This window comes from Mixophyes fleayi, chromosome 5, assembly GCF_038048845.1.
Source record: "Mixophyes fleayi isolate aMixFle1 chromosome 5, aMixFle1.hap1, whole genome shotgun sequence".
Lineage (NCBI taxonomy): Eukaryota > Metazoa > Chordata > Amphibia > Anura > Limnodynastidae > Mixophyes > Mixophyes fleayi.
The window spans coordinates 112438578-112455233 of record NC_134406.1 but is presented as its reverse complement, the minus strand read 5'-3'; the positions used below and the strand labels follow the sequence as shown (position 1 = coordinate 112455233).

At 41.4% G+C, this 16656-nt stretch overlaps 1 protein-coding gene across 2 annotated transcripts in view; it reads right to left on the bottom strand.

Moving 5' to 3' along the window:
* Positions 1–15842, bottom strand: part of STX17 (syntaxin 17) — a 157636-nt gene extending 141794 nt beyond the window's left edge. For both annotated transcript variants that reach the window (XM_075212704.1, XM_075212705.1), the window contains exon 1: positions 15744–15842. The gene's annotated coding sequence lies outside the window, so the exon portion shown is untranslated. The remainder of the gene's footprint in view (positions 1–15743) is intronic.
* Between the last annotated feature and the right edge of the window lie 814 nt (positions 15843–16656).

Here is a 16656-nt window from a genome sequence, read left to right as displayed (position 1 = left end):
GGAGTTATGGGCAAGGTCACACATTTTTTGGGAAAATCTTTCAAATCAGCCCAGATGTCAAACTGTTGTGGTCTGCCCCCTGCATCAATCCTGCTCCGTTTGGAATGTGCAATTTTTTCCGAGCAGCAGCTGTCTGAGATACTGAAGGAGGAGCTGTCGTCAAGCCAAGGCCCAGTTTAGTGGACAACTTGCTGACCAATAGCTCCTTGCAAATGTTCACATCTCTGTCATTTTGAAGCAAAGAATCAATGTAGGTCTTAAACCTAGGATCAAGCACAGTTGCCAAAACGTAGTGATCTGAGTTCAAAATTGTAATAACTCTTGGATCATTGCGAAGCAAATTAAGCACTTGATCTACAAGGCCAACATACTTTGCGGAATTGCTTTCATCTCCTCCTTCAGTTTGTCAAGCTGCTTTTCCAACAGTCGAATTAAGGGAATGACTTGGCTCAAGCTAGCAGAGTCTGAACTCACTTCACACGACAACTTCAAATGGTTTCAGCACCTTGCACAGCACAGAAAGGATTCCCCACTGTGCAAGAGTGAAAAACATACCCCCTCCTTTTCCAATGTCATGGCTTGTGCAATACGCTTGGATGGCTTTGCGCTGTTCCTCCATCCTCTGAAGCATGTACAGAGTGGAATTCCACCTTGTTAACACCTCTTGCTTAAGTTGGTGGCAGGGCAAGTTAAACTGTTCTTGGAGCTGCTGCAATCTCCTACATGCTGGGGCAGAATGCCGGAAATGTCCCAAAATTTTACGGGCCACCGAAAGCATCTCCTGCACCTCACGGTTATTTCTCAAGAAGCTCTGCACCACCAAGTTTATTGTGTGAGCAAAACAGGGAATGTGATGGAATTCACCCAGCTGTAATGCTCGCACAATATTGTTGGCGTTATCAGAAATAACATATCCTGGGGAGAGTCCAAGTGGTATAAGCCATTTATTAATGACATCCCTTAGTTTTCATAACAAATCATCAGCTGTATGCCTGTTAGTGAAGCCGGTGATACAAAGAGTGGCCTGCCTGTGACAAATGTTACGTAGTGGTGTACATGCTGCTGCTGTTCCTGCTGGTGAAGGCGAATGACCAACCTAGTGAGCTGCCACAGTCATATAGTCTTTGGTTTGCCCACTTCCACTTGTCCACATATCTGTGGTTAAGTGGACAGTGGGCAGAATGGCATTTTTGAGCCCAATTACTACATTTTTTACGAACGTTTTGGTATAGTTGCGGAATAGCTTTATGGGAAAAATGGTGTCGCGATGGAATTTTGTAACGGGGACACAAAACATCAATTAACTGTGAAAAACCAGCTGCGTTTATTGTGGATATTGGACGCAGATCTAACACTAGCATAGTAGCTATGGCGTCCGTGATCCGTTTGGCGACTGCTGTCATATTTGCTTCCTCTAACAAAAGATTGTTTCACAGTTAATTGTTGTAAAGTAGTAGTGCTCTTTTTCTTGGCCTTCTTTTGGCCTTCTTACTGCAGCAGCAGTGGGACTAACGCTTAAACATTCTTCAGACGAATCAGAGTGCAGGAGTCATCGAGCCTTACCAAGTGGGATGCAAGGCTAACTCCGATCGCTACTGAGGATATTGATGAGGACGGTATTGTGGTTGTAGATTGCAGCCGTCGGGATGTAGGTGACAGAACGGTCCTAGCTGATGATGGAGTGCTTGTTATTTTTTGCCATAACTTTCAGCTTTTCCCAAAACCTTGCCATGAACTCTCGTCAAGTGGCGTAACATGGATGAGATTCCAAGATGGTTAAGGTCCCTCCCTCGACTGACTGTGGCTTGACGTACACTACAAATGGCTATACAACTATTGTCAGGATTTGGGTAGCAATAATTCCACACATAAGAAGTGGCTTTTTTGATTTTATGCCCAGGCATGACAATGGGCTTCTTCTTGTGACGTGCCAGAACTGCTACTTACACAAACAACCTCATCCTCATCAACATCCTCATTAGCACCCTCGTCGACTACACAAATCTACCCCTCATCCTCTTCAAACTCCAAAGTGTCATCCTTACTTGGTGTATCACCGGCTACACTCGGGCTGTTCAGGCACACATCAGCAGAAATGCTGAAAGGACACTTCATTATGGGTAAACTATCATGATGGTCACGATTACACATACCACTCGTGGATGGACTCTCCACAGGGATTGGTGTAATTTCTGATTCTGAGCATACATTTTCCTCTAATGCCTTACTGTTTTCTTGCAGCTCGGCTTTCACACGTAACAGTAGTTGTGCACCACTTTTAGACTCAAAATTACTTGGTCTTGCTTGGTCATGAGTGATCGTACAAGAAGGCGGCTCAGTAAAATTTTTAGATCTGGCACTAATAGAGAAAGGTGACGGCCTTATTCTTTCTTTGCCACTGCGTGTGTAGAATGACATGTTGGCAATTTTATTTTCTCGCCAGTTAACTTTTCATCAGTTACAGCTCTTTTTCTCTTCAACACGGTAAAAGGTTTTTTTTGGTGTGTTTTTTTCCCTGACTTAAAAAGACTATGTAATTTTACATAGGCTTTACCAGATGATGTACAGGGAAGACTACCAACAGGACTGGTGCCAGCAGCTGCTAGCTGATCCTGCTCATATGTTGACTGCTGTGAATCCATTTTAATGAAACCCCAAACACTTGTAGTGCAAATTCAGAAATATATACTGCTGGTATATAATAATTTGCAACACCAGAAAATAGCTTTTTACTACAGGGGAATATAGTGCAACACTTATAGTGCAAATTCAGAAATAAATTGTGCTGGTATATTACAATTTCTGCAGGCAGAAAATAGTTTCTTTAGGAGGGAATATGACACCCCAAACAGTTTGTAATGTTTGGAAAAATGCCTCCTGTGTACTCTCTTACTCCTGCTCTAATAACTGCTGTAATAACTGTTCTCTCCCTGCTCTAACCCTGCGACCTAACCCTTTTCTCTCCCTCTGTCAAATGGCAATGGATTGCTGTGGAGTCGGATATTTATGCATTTGAAACATCGCGAGAACCGAGCTCCAAGTTCCAACGATTTCACAATGACGTTTTGCCTCGTTTTTAATTCCGAATAGGCGGGAGAGTACAGAGCCTGCTCGGCTCAGTACTCGGATACCTGAAGTTCGGGTTCGGTTCTCGGGGAACCGCCCATCTCTAGAAAAAAGTAATACAAAACGCAGTATGTATAAAAAATGCTTTTCTTTTCTTATCCAGACGCGATGTTCCGTTTTTAACCCCATGTGCCATGTGCAAAATGCGATTAAATTTATATAGTATATGGACAAAAGCATTCGGATGCTTGACCATTACACTAACAGGGACTTTAATGACATTGTATTCAAATACATATACTTTAATATGGAGTTGGTCCCCCTTTTGCAGCGATAAGACCATCCACTTTTCTTGGTAGTGTTTCTGAGGGAATTTGTGCCCATTCATTTTGTTGAGCATTTATGAGGTCAGGCACTGATGTTAGACGAGAAGGCCTGCCTCGCAATCTCCATTCCAGTTCATCCCAAAGGTGTTCGCTTGGGTTGAGGTCACGGCTCTGTGCGGGCCAGTTAAGTGCTCACACACTGAACTCATCAAATCATGTCTTTGTAGTCCTTGCTTTGTGCACTGGGGCACAGTCATGTTGGAATAGAAAAGGGCCTTCCCCAAACTGCTGCCACAAAGTTGGAAGCATGGCAATGTCCAAAATGACTTGACACATTAAAATTGAGTTTCACTGGAGAGAAGAGGCCTAGCCCAAACCCTAAAAAACAGCCCTATATCATTATCCCACCTCCACCAAACTTCACAGTTGCCATAATGCAATCAGGCAGGTAATGTTCTGCCGGCATCCGTCCATCTGACTGCCAAACAGAGAAGCGTGATTCCTCACTCCACAGAAGACATTTCCACTGCTCCACAGTCCAGTGTCAGTGTGTTTTACAACACTCCATCCGACGCTTGCCATTGGTCTCGTTGACATGTGACTTGCATGTAGCTGCTCTGCCATAAAAACCCATTCCATTAAACTCCCACCGCACAGTTTTACTTTCTAATAATATCTTACAGTTGAATATCTAGCAGGAATAAAATTTCAGGAACCATCTTATTGCAAAAGTGCATCCTATCACACTACCATGGTTGAAGTCAGTGAGCTCTTCTAACAACCCATTTTGTATCACAAATGTTTGCAAATGACTGCATAGCTATGAGTTTGATTTTATACACCTCTGGCAATGGGTCTGATTGAAACTCCTCAATTCAATAATTAGCAGGTGTGGCCATATGCTTTTGTCCATATAGTGTAAATCTGATAGTGATAAAAATTATCACAAATATCTAAAACAGACAAACTTTTACTAAACAATCAATATATAAATTATCATGTGCTTTTGATATAATAAATTATTAAGGAGAGAATTTAACCTCTATGATACATACACTTACAAGGTGATTATATCTGTGTTTTTAAAAACATGTTAAATCCAAAGCATATTGCTTTTTTCCGTATGTATTCTGGCTGTATTCCAAAAAAGGGATCAGATGAAAACAATCGACAAACACTTTATTAACAGATTTATAATGGCTACACAAAAGATGGCTTTAAAATATCAAATACAGATATGTGTGGACTGTTACCACAGACAAGTTGAAAAAAAAGAAAGATAGGAAGTTTTTAGATATAGTACCGGTGAGGTTTCCTTTTAATTTTTGATAATCATTAGGTCTACAAGTCGTCTTATAACTTCCTGATGGAACATTTCAAGATCTTGTATAACTACACTGCCTCCATTATCGTCAGGTTTAATAACTATTTGTTTATTAGTACGTAAAGATTGTAAAACTGTCCTTTCATTTTCATGTAAGTTCAACCTGTTATTCTTATAAATAATATTTTATAGATCGTCTTTTACTAATTTTTCAAAAGTTTCTACAATAGGACCTTTGCGATGTAAGGGAAAAAACTTGGACATAGATTATTATCTCTAGCCATTTTATGCAATGTCAGTTTGCACTATGATGTGTTTTTCATTTTCATTTGGCACATGGGATTAAACACGGAACATCGTATCTGGATAAGGAAAGAAAATAATTCTTGATACAAAACACGTTTTGAATTACTTTTTTCACAACTGAACTGAGAGACTTTTTTTCATACTACTGTTGGGTGGAAAATCAATACCACATATTTTGTGTTTATTTATATTTTGTTTATTTGTTCAGATATTATTTTAGAGCTTTCACTTACTAGAGCCATCTTTCACTTTATTGTTTTGTTTAAGCAAAAACATAGTAAATTTTTTCCCAAAATTTCCATCTTTCCCCGAAAAAATGTTTTTTATGGAAATTTTACATCAAAAACACAGAAAAACAAATATGCTTCACATCTGAAGAGCAAAAGTTATAGTCATAATTAGGGATGTGCACCGGCGACTTTTGAGGTCTCGTGTTTTGTGTTTTGGATCCGGATTTTCGTTATTTTTGAGGTTCGGATTTGTCTCGCAAAACACTTGACGAAAGGTCTCGGTTCGGATTTAAGGTTTTGGATTCGGATTTTTTTTGAAAAAAACATAAAAAGTTTAAAAATCAAGTTTTTGGGCTTATTTTCACTCCTAGGCTATTATTAACCTCAATAACATTCAATAACAAGCATTTCCACTAATTTACAGTGTATTCTGAACACCTCACAATATAGTTATTAGTCCAAAACGTTGCAACAAGGTATCTTTCTGGACTGCGTAGAGGAGTGGGTCACCACAATATATATTAAAAACCCTGAACTTTTATGATTCGCACCAATAAATGTACCTGGACTGCGTAGAGGAGTGGGTCACCACAATATATATTAAAAACCCTGAACTTTTATGATTCGCACCAATAAATGTACCTGGACTGCGTAGAGGAGTGGGTCACCACAATATCTTAAAAACCCCGAACTTTTATGAATCGCACCAATAAATGTACCTGGACTGCGTAGAGGAGTGGGTCACCACAATATCTTAAAAACCCTGAACTTTTATGATTCGCACCAATAAATGTACCTGGACTGCGTAGAGGAGTGGGTCACCACAATATATATTAAAAACCCTGAACTTTTATGATTCGCACCAATAAATGTACCTGGACTGCGTAGAGGAGTGGGTCACCACAATATATATTAAAAACCCTGAACTTTTATGATTCGCACCAATAAATGTACCTGGACTGCGTAGAGGAGTGGGTCACCACAATATCTTAAAAACCCCGAACTTTTATGAATCGCACCAATAAATGTACCTGGACTGCGTAGAGGAGTGGGTCACCACAATATCTTAAAAACCCTGAACTTTTATGAATCGCACCAATAAATGTACCTGGACTGCGTAGAGGAGTGGGTCACCACAATATCTTAAAAACCCCGAACTTTTATGAATCGCACCAATAATTGTACCTGGACTGCGTAGAGGAGTGGGTCACCACAATATATTAAAAACCCTGAACTTTTATGATTCGCACCAATAATTGTACCTGGACTGCGTAGAGGAGTGGGTCACCACAATATCTTAAAAACCCTGAACTTTTATGATTCGCACCAATAAATGTACCTGGACTGCGTAGAGGAGTGGGTCACCACAATATCTTAAAAACCCTGAACTTTTATGATTCGCACCAATAAATGTACCTGGACTGCGTAGAGGAGTGGGTCACCACAATATATATTAAAAACCCTGAACTTTTATGATTCGCACCAATAAATGTACCTGGACTGCGTAGAGGAGTGGGTCACCACAATATATTAAAAACCCTGAACTTTTATGATTCGCACCAATAATTGTACCTGGACTGCGTAGAGGAGTGGGTCACCACAATATATTAAAAACCCTGAACTTTTATGATTCGCACCAATAAATGTACCTGGACTGCGTAGAGGAGTGGGCACTGGGCACCACAATAAAATATATAAAAAACCTTCAACAGATCTGCATTACACTACACATACGACTGCTCCCCCATCCTCTCCATCATATACATGTTGGAGTTTTAGCGTGTGACAACCTCTTGTTTTTGATAATGTCAGTGCATTTTGAATATTTTTCAATTTGCCCCACACCACTGAATGTACTTTATCTATGATACGCAATACGCATCTATCTATCTTGACTGCGTAGTGTGGTGGCCCCGGTACACAATTTGGTACCGAGGCCACAATATAATTAAAAAACCCTCCACGTGTCAGAATTCCACCAATCAAGTATCTGGACTGCATAGTGGGGTGGCCCCGGTACCCAATTTGATACCGGGGCCACAATACCTCCTCCAAACATGGTACAGACAATTCGTCATTGAGATCCCAGACAGACAGGGTCAAAGTGTTATTGTTTGACTTTGTAAACCCAAAAAACTGCCCCTGTTGCACATAGTCGTGCAATGAAGACTGACTTTTTCATTTAAAGGCACGATCTTTCAAGTGTAGTGTTTGTAAGTCTAAGTCATATTATACTTTTGGTAAAATTGGTTTATTTTGTTCCTCTTTATGGTAATTAGTAATAGAATTAAAGTATGATATAGAATTAAAGTATGAAATAGAATTAAAGTATGAAATAGAATTAAAGTATGAAATAGAATTAAAGTATGAAATAGAGTGGTATAGAGTTGTAGTGTGGTATAGATAGAGTGGTCCACACAATATAATAATAAAACCCTCAACTGGTCTGAATTCCACCAAACAAGTATCTGGACTGCGTAGTGTGGTGGCCCGGGTACACAATTTGGTACCGAGGCCACAATATAATTAAAAAATTGGGCATCAACTGTCACCGTTGTTTAATATCTGATACACCTAAATATGGACTGCACAGTGGAGTGGCCCCGGTAGTAAATTTGGTGCCGGGGCCACAATACCTCCTCCAACTTCCAAGTGTAGTGTTTATAAAGACAGACAGCGTCGAAGTGTTATTAGTTGACTTTCTTAACCCTAAAATTGTCCCTGTTGCAAATATTCGTGCAATGGACAGTTACTTTTTTATTGAAAGACTCAAGCTGTCAAGTGTAGTGTTTATAAAATATAAACAACAATACAGTAGTTTTAGAGCACGTCAATACCTCTTGTTTTAAATTATGACACGGCATTTTACTTTTGGTTTAATTTCTTGTATTTTTTTAAATTTGGTTTTACTTTTTGAACATGGCAAACGACTGTTGATTGGTCATATAATGCAAAAAAAAAAGGTCCAAGATGGAATTGTCCTTGGGCCCTCACACCCACCCTTATGTTGTTTAAATAGGACATGCACACTTTAACAAACCAATCATTTCAGCGACAGGGACTACCAAACAACTTTGGCTGAAATGATTGGTTTGTTTGGGCCCCCACACCAAAAAAGCTATTCATCTCTCCCTGTACAGACTAAACAGGCTCTACTGAGTCAAGATGTCGTCCTCATCCTCAACCTCTGATTCCTCTCCCCCTACAGTGTGTACTTCCTCCTCATCACACATTATCAATTCGTCCCCGCTGGACTCCACAACCACAGGTCCCTCTGTAGTATCTGGAGGGCAGTGCTGTACTTCATTGAGGAATTGATTATTCATTTTTATAAACATCATTTTTTCAACGTTATGAGGAAGCAACCTCCTTCGCCGCTCACTGACCAGGTTCCCCGCTGCACTAAAAACTCTTTCCGAGTACACACTGGAGGGGGGACAACTCAGGTAAAATAGAGCCAGTTTGTACAGGGGCTTCCAAACTGCCTTTTTTTCCTGCCAGTAACAATATGGACTGTCTGACATGTCTACTTGGATGGTGTCAGCAAAGTAATCATCCACAATTTTTTCTATTGTGACAGCATCCAATGCAGCGCGAGTAGACATGTCTGCAATGGTTGGCAGGTCCTTCAGTCCGGACCAGATGTTATCAGCATCCCCGCCAGTGCCTCTTTTGGGAAAACTGAGCTTTTTCCTCGCAGCCATAGATGTGGAAGAAAATGAGGGTGGAGCTGTTGGCATGTCACGGTCCTCTTCAGAGGACAATCTCCTGACCAGCAGGTCTTTGCACCGCTGTAGACTTGTGTCCGCCGGAAACAGAGACACAACATACGCTTTAAACCGAGGATCGAGCACGGTGGCCAGAATGTATTCCTCTGACTTTAAAAGAGTGACCACCCTCGGATCCTGGCAAAGCGTACGAAGGGCTACATCCACAAGAGCTACATGCTTGGTGTAATCGCAATGGCTTACCAGCTCCTCCCTCACTTTCTCCAGCTGCTTCTGCAACAGCCTGATCAGGGGAATGACCTGACTCAAGCTGGCAGTGTCGGAACTGACTTCTCGTGTGGCAAGTTCAAATGGCTGCAGAACCTTGCACAACACGGAAATCAGTCTCCACTGCGCTTGACTGAGGCGCATCCCCACTCCTTTGCCTATGTCGTAGGTGGCTGTGTAGGCCTGAATGGCCTTTTGCTGCTCCTCCATCCTCTGCAGCATATAGAGGGTGGAGTTCCAGCGCGTCACAACCTCTTGTTTGAGGTGATGGCAGGGCAGGTTCATGCTTTTTTGATGTGCCTCTAGTCTGCGGTAGGCACTGGCTGAATGCCGAAAGTGTCCAGCAATTTTGCGCGCCACCGCAAGCATCTCCTGCACACCCCTGTCACTCTTGAGGTAATGCTGCACCACCAAATTAATGGTGTGGGCAAAACATGGGACGTGCTGGAAATTGCCCATATTTAATGCCCGCACAATGTTACTGGCATTGTCTGACACCACAAATCCCCATGAGAGTCTAAGTGGGGTAAGCCACTGGGAGATAATTTCCCTCATTTTCTCTAATATGTTGTCAGCGTTGTGCCTCTTATTAAAGCCTGTAATGCACAATGTTGCCTGCCTTTGCATGAGCAGCCATTTTGTAGATGCTGCTACTGATGCAGCTGTTGCTGTTGCTGCGGAAGGGGATGCATCTACCCAGTGGGCTGTCACAGTCATATAGTCCTTCGTTTGCCCAGAACCACTTGTCCACATGTCCGTGGTTAAGTGGACAGTGGGTACAACCGCATTTTTAAGAGCACTGAGGACACTTGATCGTACTTCTCTGTACATTTTTGGTATCGCCTGCCTAGTGAAGTGGAATCTCGAGGGGATTTGGTACCGGGGACACAATACCTCCATCAACCCTCTAAATCCCACTCCACTGATGGCGGACACCGGGCGCACGTCTAACACCAACATTGCAGTTACAGCCGCAGTTATACGCTTTGCAATAGGGTGACTACTATCGTATTTTGTGGTCATGGCAAACGACTGTTGGACGGTCAATTGTTTTGTGAAAGACTTAGCGGTCTTACGACTTCCCCTCTGGGAAGATGACCGACTAACAGCAGCAACAGCAGCAGTGGCAGTAGTAGGCGTACCGCTGCAGGATTCCTCGGATGAATCCCGTATTGAGGAGGACTCAGTCTGGCTGCTGACTTGGGCTGCAGGACTGAATCTGATGGAGATTGTGGAGGAAGTTGACGAGGAGGGTGTTGCTGGTGTGTATCCAACTGGACCACGGGATTTAGGTGTCCCTGTACCGATGAGGGTCCTAGCCCCCAGTTCCTGAACTAACCACTGAACTATGAAGGTTATTCAGGTGACGTATAAGGGAGGATGTTCCTAGGTGGGCAAGATCCTTACCCCTGCTTATTTGAGCTTTACATAAGCTACATATGGCCATACATTGGTTGTCTGGATTTGGATAAAAATAACTCCAGACCGAAGAGGTGCATTTTTTGGTCTTCTGACCAGGCATGACGATGGGCTTTTTCATCCCATGGACATCAGCTGTTTCCCCCCCTGGTGCCTCATTTACAATAACCACATCACCATCCTCATCATCAAGTTCCTCCACAGCGCCAGCTACATCATCAATAGCCTCCTCCCGAGCCACCTCTTCCCGTACAGTGATGGGAAGGTCAGGCTTGACAACCACCAACACCCTTGGACTCGCCTTGGGGATTTGTGATAATTACTCTTTAGAAGGCAGAGTTGTTTGCTGTTTTGTTGCTGACAGCATAACTCTCTTCAATTTTTTGTAGGGGGGGGAGGAGGAGGAGGGCTAAGATCCGTGGGTGAAGCTGAACCACTAGTCATGAACACGGGCCAGGGCCTAAGCCGTTCCTTGCCACTCCGTGTCGTAAATGGCATATTGGCAACTTTACGTTTCTCCTCAGATGATTTAAAGTTTCTCTTTTTGCTACTTTTTCTTAACTTGGGCTTTTTGGATTTTACATGCCCGGTACTACGAGATTGGGCATCGGGCTTGGAAGACGACGTTGATGGCATTTCATCGTCTATGTCATGACTAGTGGCAGCAGCTTCAGCATTAGGAGGAAGTGGGTCTTGATCTTTCCCTACTTTATCCTCCAAATTTTTGGTCTCCATTATATGTAGCACAAGATACTGCAGAATGTGTGAACTTGGTAATATTGCAGTACCAATGGACTTATACTGCTGGATTGGTTTTGCAAATTTGGTTATAATTATTATATATTTTTTTTTTTTTTAATTTTTTATTTTTTTTTACTTTTTTTTTATTTTTAAAAAACTTGGGAATAGTGGGGAAAAAACTATGCCCTTAGAAGCACAGAGCACAGGACACAGCACCACTGGACTGAACAGGACACAGCACAGGACCCAGCAGCACCACTGACCTCAGAAGGACAGAGCACAGCACACAGCACCACTGGACTGATACTGCAGAACACAGCACAGCACAGCACAGCACAGCACAGCACAGCACAGCACTAAACAGCACAGAACTAAACAGCACAGAACTAAACAGCACAGAACTAAACAGCACAGAGGACCACCTAACACACCCTTCCTCTACCCTGATCAATGCCCGAGTGAAGATGGCGGCGACTAGCGGGGAATTTATAGGATCCGAGTATCGCGAGATCCGACAACGGGATTATGAGTCAGAGCCTCAGTTTCACTTTTGAATTTGGCGCCAATACCCGGATCTGTCTCGGATCCGACTCGGATCCGCAACGTTCGGGTGGGCTCGGATTTCATAAATCCGAGTGCGCTCATCCCTAGTCATAATTAGTGAGGTGGGAAAATATCAGTCGATCAATATTTCATAAATTTTAGATGTTTTGATCCAGCAGAAAGCAAAACAAATCCCCCAGATTAATCTGCCAATTTATACTCACAGTGGGACCCAGATCATCTCTTTCATCAAAAAAAAAAACAATGATCACTGTCTGTCACTGGGGTGTCCTTATGACACATGGGAATAACTCTTTCCAAGAGATCACTTTCTCCATGTGTCTTAATAGCAATCAGGTGTCCCGAAGGATAAATGATCTATATTTACATGTGAGCTGGAAACCTACTCTGTGAAGTTCTAAGCTTAGAACGTTGTGGAAGTTTGTGACAGACAATGTAGATTTTAGATCAGTAGCCTAATGCGGGTCAAGCCCCAAACTAGAATCATCCAAACACTATTTTGTGTATTTTTGATTGCATAATACAATACTTTTGTGATATGCCCTCCTACAACTGCTGCTTGCACTCAGAATAGTACTAGGGGTATAGTTACGAAACTGTGGTTTTGAAAAAGTGGAGATGTTGCCTATAGCAACCAATCAGATTATAGCTTTCATCTATTTTGTGCATTCTACAAAATGACAGCTAAAATCTGATTGGTTGCTATAGGCAACATCTCCACTTTTTCAAACCCGCAGTTTAGTAAACATACCCCTGTGTCTAAAGTTCAAATGAATACAGTGTAACAAGCGCTGATGTTAATGTAAGAAATAACCTATAATAATAATAATAGGAAAAACCTATTTATATTGTTGCCAAATTAAACTTTTTATACTTGTATTCACAATATGTATCCCATTAAAGAGATGTCTCCACATTTCCTCCTTCATTTTGAATGTACACTTTAGAAAAGTTCAATCTCCGATTTAGGGTATTTAGATATTTGATTCTCTTTTATCCAGTATTTTGCGGGCTACAAGGTAAATGTTAACAAACATATAGGGGCATATTCAATTGTTGTTTTTCCGCGGCGCGGAAAAACTAGTACCGTTAATAGGGTAATATGTAGCTGAAATCCAGCGAGTAAATTAGCGTATTAACTGTTTTTCCGCGCACGATTACCGTAATAACGGTAATTGTGCGCAGACCGCGGGATTTTCGGCATTTCCACCGACAATTAAATATGCCCCATAAAGACAGTAAACATAGTGTGCACAGCTTGTCTCCCAAGCATCTGATATCAAAGGCAGCAAAATAGTTCAGCCTGAAGCATCACTATGCAGTTAATATACAGCACTGCAACTAATTGCAGCTTTTAAGTTCAATTTGCATCCACTTCACAGTGTCTAAGCAACCAACCCTTGAAATAGATTTAAGGTAGGTACAGGCAATTGTTGCATGGTGGTTACATAGTGAGGTTGAAAAAAAATTTCAAGGATTTATAAAAAGGTAAATATGTTGACCTAGAGTGAATCAAAATAACCCATCCCCTACCACCACCCTGCCCAGAAGCATATGTCAATTTAACCTCCCAGGGGAGAAAAACTCCTTCTTGACTACATACATGGCAATCAAATTAATTTCATGGATCAATCACCCCAACTGCTTAATTTGATTATTAAAATTATTAATACCATTCCTTTCTAAAGAGGCATAAGATACATACAATCAATTTTTAAATTCATCTATCTGCTATTATGATCTACCTTAGCAGTGACCTCCAAAGTCTAACTGCCCCTCATTGTATGTTGGTAACGCAGATGTTTCTCGAGTTGCAATGGATGCCACTCTTTCACTTGTAGTCATGGCGTTAACAGCCATTAGCATTGCGATTGCAAATATTTATAGACATTAGGGGCCTACTTCATCTTCGGCGTAAGTCCCGCTGCATGCAGTATCTTGCGTGAAATTGCTCTGGGCATGCTTAGAAACGAACGTTATGCCAGTGAGAGCGACTTTATATAATACATGTTCAAACGCAAATGACACTTCTGATCGCCTATGACTTGAAGGGTGGAAAGGGTGCGGAATAGGCGGACGCAGGTAGGCAATGTACAGTAAGGGAGTGCTGATTCAAGCTCTGGGCATCTCTTAGGTACATGTTTTAGTCATATCATTTGCTCTAGCTACAGGGCAGGTGTACTTGCCAAATGATAGTGATGACTGACACGTATGTATGCCACATGTGTATGCAAGTAAGAGAAACTATAAAAATGCAGTTTATGTACAGTACACATTCAGAACATCATGAAACCCATTAATTATATCCCATTTTGTGGAACTATATCTAGAGATCCACCAAAATCCAAATAAATCACATTAACTGTACTGCCAAAAAAACATAAACTGATCAGATTAGTTTGGCATGACCAGTCCCTTCAAAGTGTTTAATGTCCACGGATAGCCCAAGGTATAAAGCCATTTACACAACAGCAATTTAGAATGACATGGTATAGGGAAGTATATGATATCTTTTGTTCTGCGATTTCTTGCTTACAAATCCAAGTTCTAAAACACCAATATCATAGCCCTATAAGATTTTTCATCAGGAAGGGAAAGGTATTTTTTTTTTTCAAACTATACAATGTCATTTCTTTTATATGTTATAGAAAATGCTGGCAGGGGGACACGGGAGGCAATGGACAGAGACTAAATGCTCCTCCAGCCACTGCAAGATAAGTTCCACCAATCAGTCAAAGAGGTGGATCCCTCTCCTATCAACCAGTACCCTACATCATGGGAACTGGAGAGATCATAAAAAGTAGCACATGATGGCATAAGAGACTTGAGTGTCAGTACTGGCTGGGAATTACAGTTCCCACTGGATTGTATACTAGAATCCTAGAGACATCATTAGGAGGGATTGAGTCATGATTTTCTCTGTCTCTTCCCCTGTATTGATTTTAATTATGTTTGTAGTTTTAGCATTAACTGTTCTTGAAGAGTTATAGTTGAGCTGGTGTTAAATAAACGTCATCAACTTTCATGTGATATCCGCATCAGGGCAGTCACACACTTACTGTATCAGTGTGAGTATAAGTTAATTGTAGCCTGCACTAATTTGGGCTTGGCAGGCGTCATCACCAGTTAACTACCGGTATACTCTCCACCACTTGGTGCATGCAAGTAGCCTCCTGGTGCCCCAGTAACATAACATACATATCATGGCAATAAAGAGCAAAACTGAAACTGGGGCTCTCCAACTATTGTGGAAGTAAGGGGCTGATTCAATTCTCAGTGATTTGCTGTGGAATGTCACTCCACGTCGCAAAGGCACTCTGATTTTTCCTTTATCCCATAGAGGTGCACAGGAAAATCAGAGATATTCCAGGTACAGTAGTATCAGGAAATGAGTGCAGTAAGACATGATGTCCGGCAGCACATCACATCACCGCAAATTGAATAGGCCCCTAAGAATCCCATCAAGTTAGTTGGTTGGAATTAGAAAGTGGAAAGAGAGTGGTGGGTAGGAAGAGTGCAAGAGAAAAAACTTTGTAGACTTCTGTAATTGATGTATTACAGTTTTCAGAAGTTATTACCGGTCACTGCATTGTGGATTTTTGGTGAGGAATGCTCCCGGTGGGAACAGATGAAATTTAGTCTACAGGGTTTTTAATTTATCGCGTTACTCAAAATAAACTCATGATTATTTGTTTACATCAAGTGCCCACTGTAATGACATGAAATCTATTGAGGGTAATGGGATATGACGTTCCTTAGTACGGTCCCTTACCTGTCTAATACCGGTAGCTCAGAGTTCCTATCCAGCAGCTGATCTGATGACATCACAATCATGTGATCGGCATCACACGTGAGGTCACTATGTCATGTGACTGCAGTATTTTGAAAAGCTGGGAAGGAACATGAGAGTTGGTGTGACTGATAGTAGTCAATGGGTTGGCGGTGTGTGTTTCGAAAAGCTTTAAGGGTGTTAGTTGATAAATGGGTAGGAGTCTGTGTGATGTGCCAGAGGGAACGAGGTGATGTGTAGAAAACGGATATGGGGGTCGAATGGTTCTGATGCAAATATTTTTATTACGAACCTAATTGAGTAGTTTAAGGGATTTTCATTAGTTCTTCATTGCCTAGTTTTATAGATATCATAGCTTCTTCAGCGTATGTAGTGTTCCCTAACAAATGCTCTGTTAAAGTGGATAGCTATACTAATAAAGGAATTGTTGATCGACGTTAGTGACTAGAGACATGGCACAGAATATTCTAATGTACTGTAACAAATTTCTAAATCATTTTGAGCTATGAAAGCTGTAATGGGTGGCATATAGTTGTGTATCTATGTATTGTTGTTGGCTGATACACAAAGGTTTTGGATACAACAAGCTTCCCTTTCTGGATTAAGGCTTACCTGAAAGAGTTTGTGTACTATTCTGTTGATATACCAGTACTCATTCTGCTTCTCAGTAAATGCCACTCTTTTCTTATGTCATGTTTCTCTGTTAATTATTGTGGATTATGCATAGCTCTGCAGAATAAAAAGCATTTAACTGTTAGGGACAGAGTCAAATCAAATTATTGTGTTCACTATGTGGCATATTTATTAAAGAGCAAAAACAGGTGTTTCCACTAGTGATAGTTCTCGTTAAAGCCTCACCCAATATATTAAAGGGGTTACCATTTGTGATTATTGC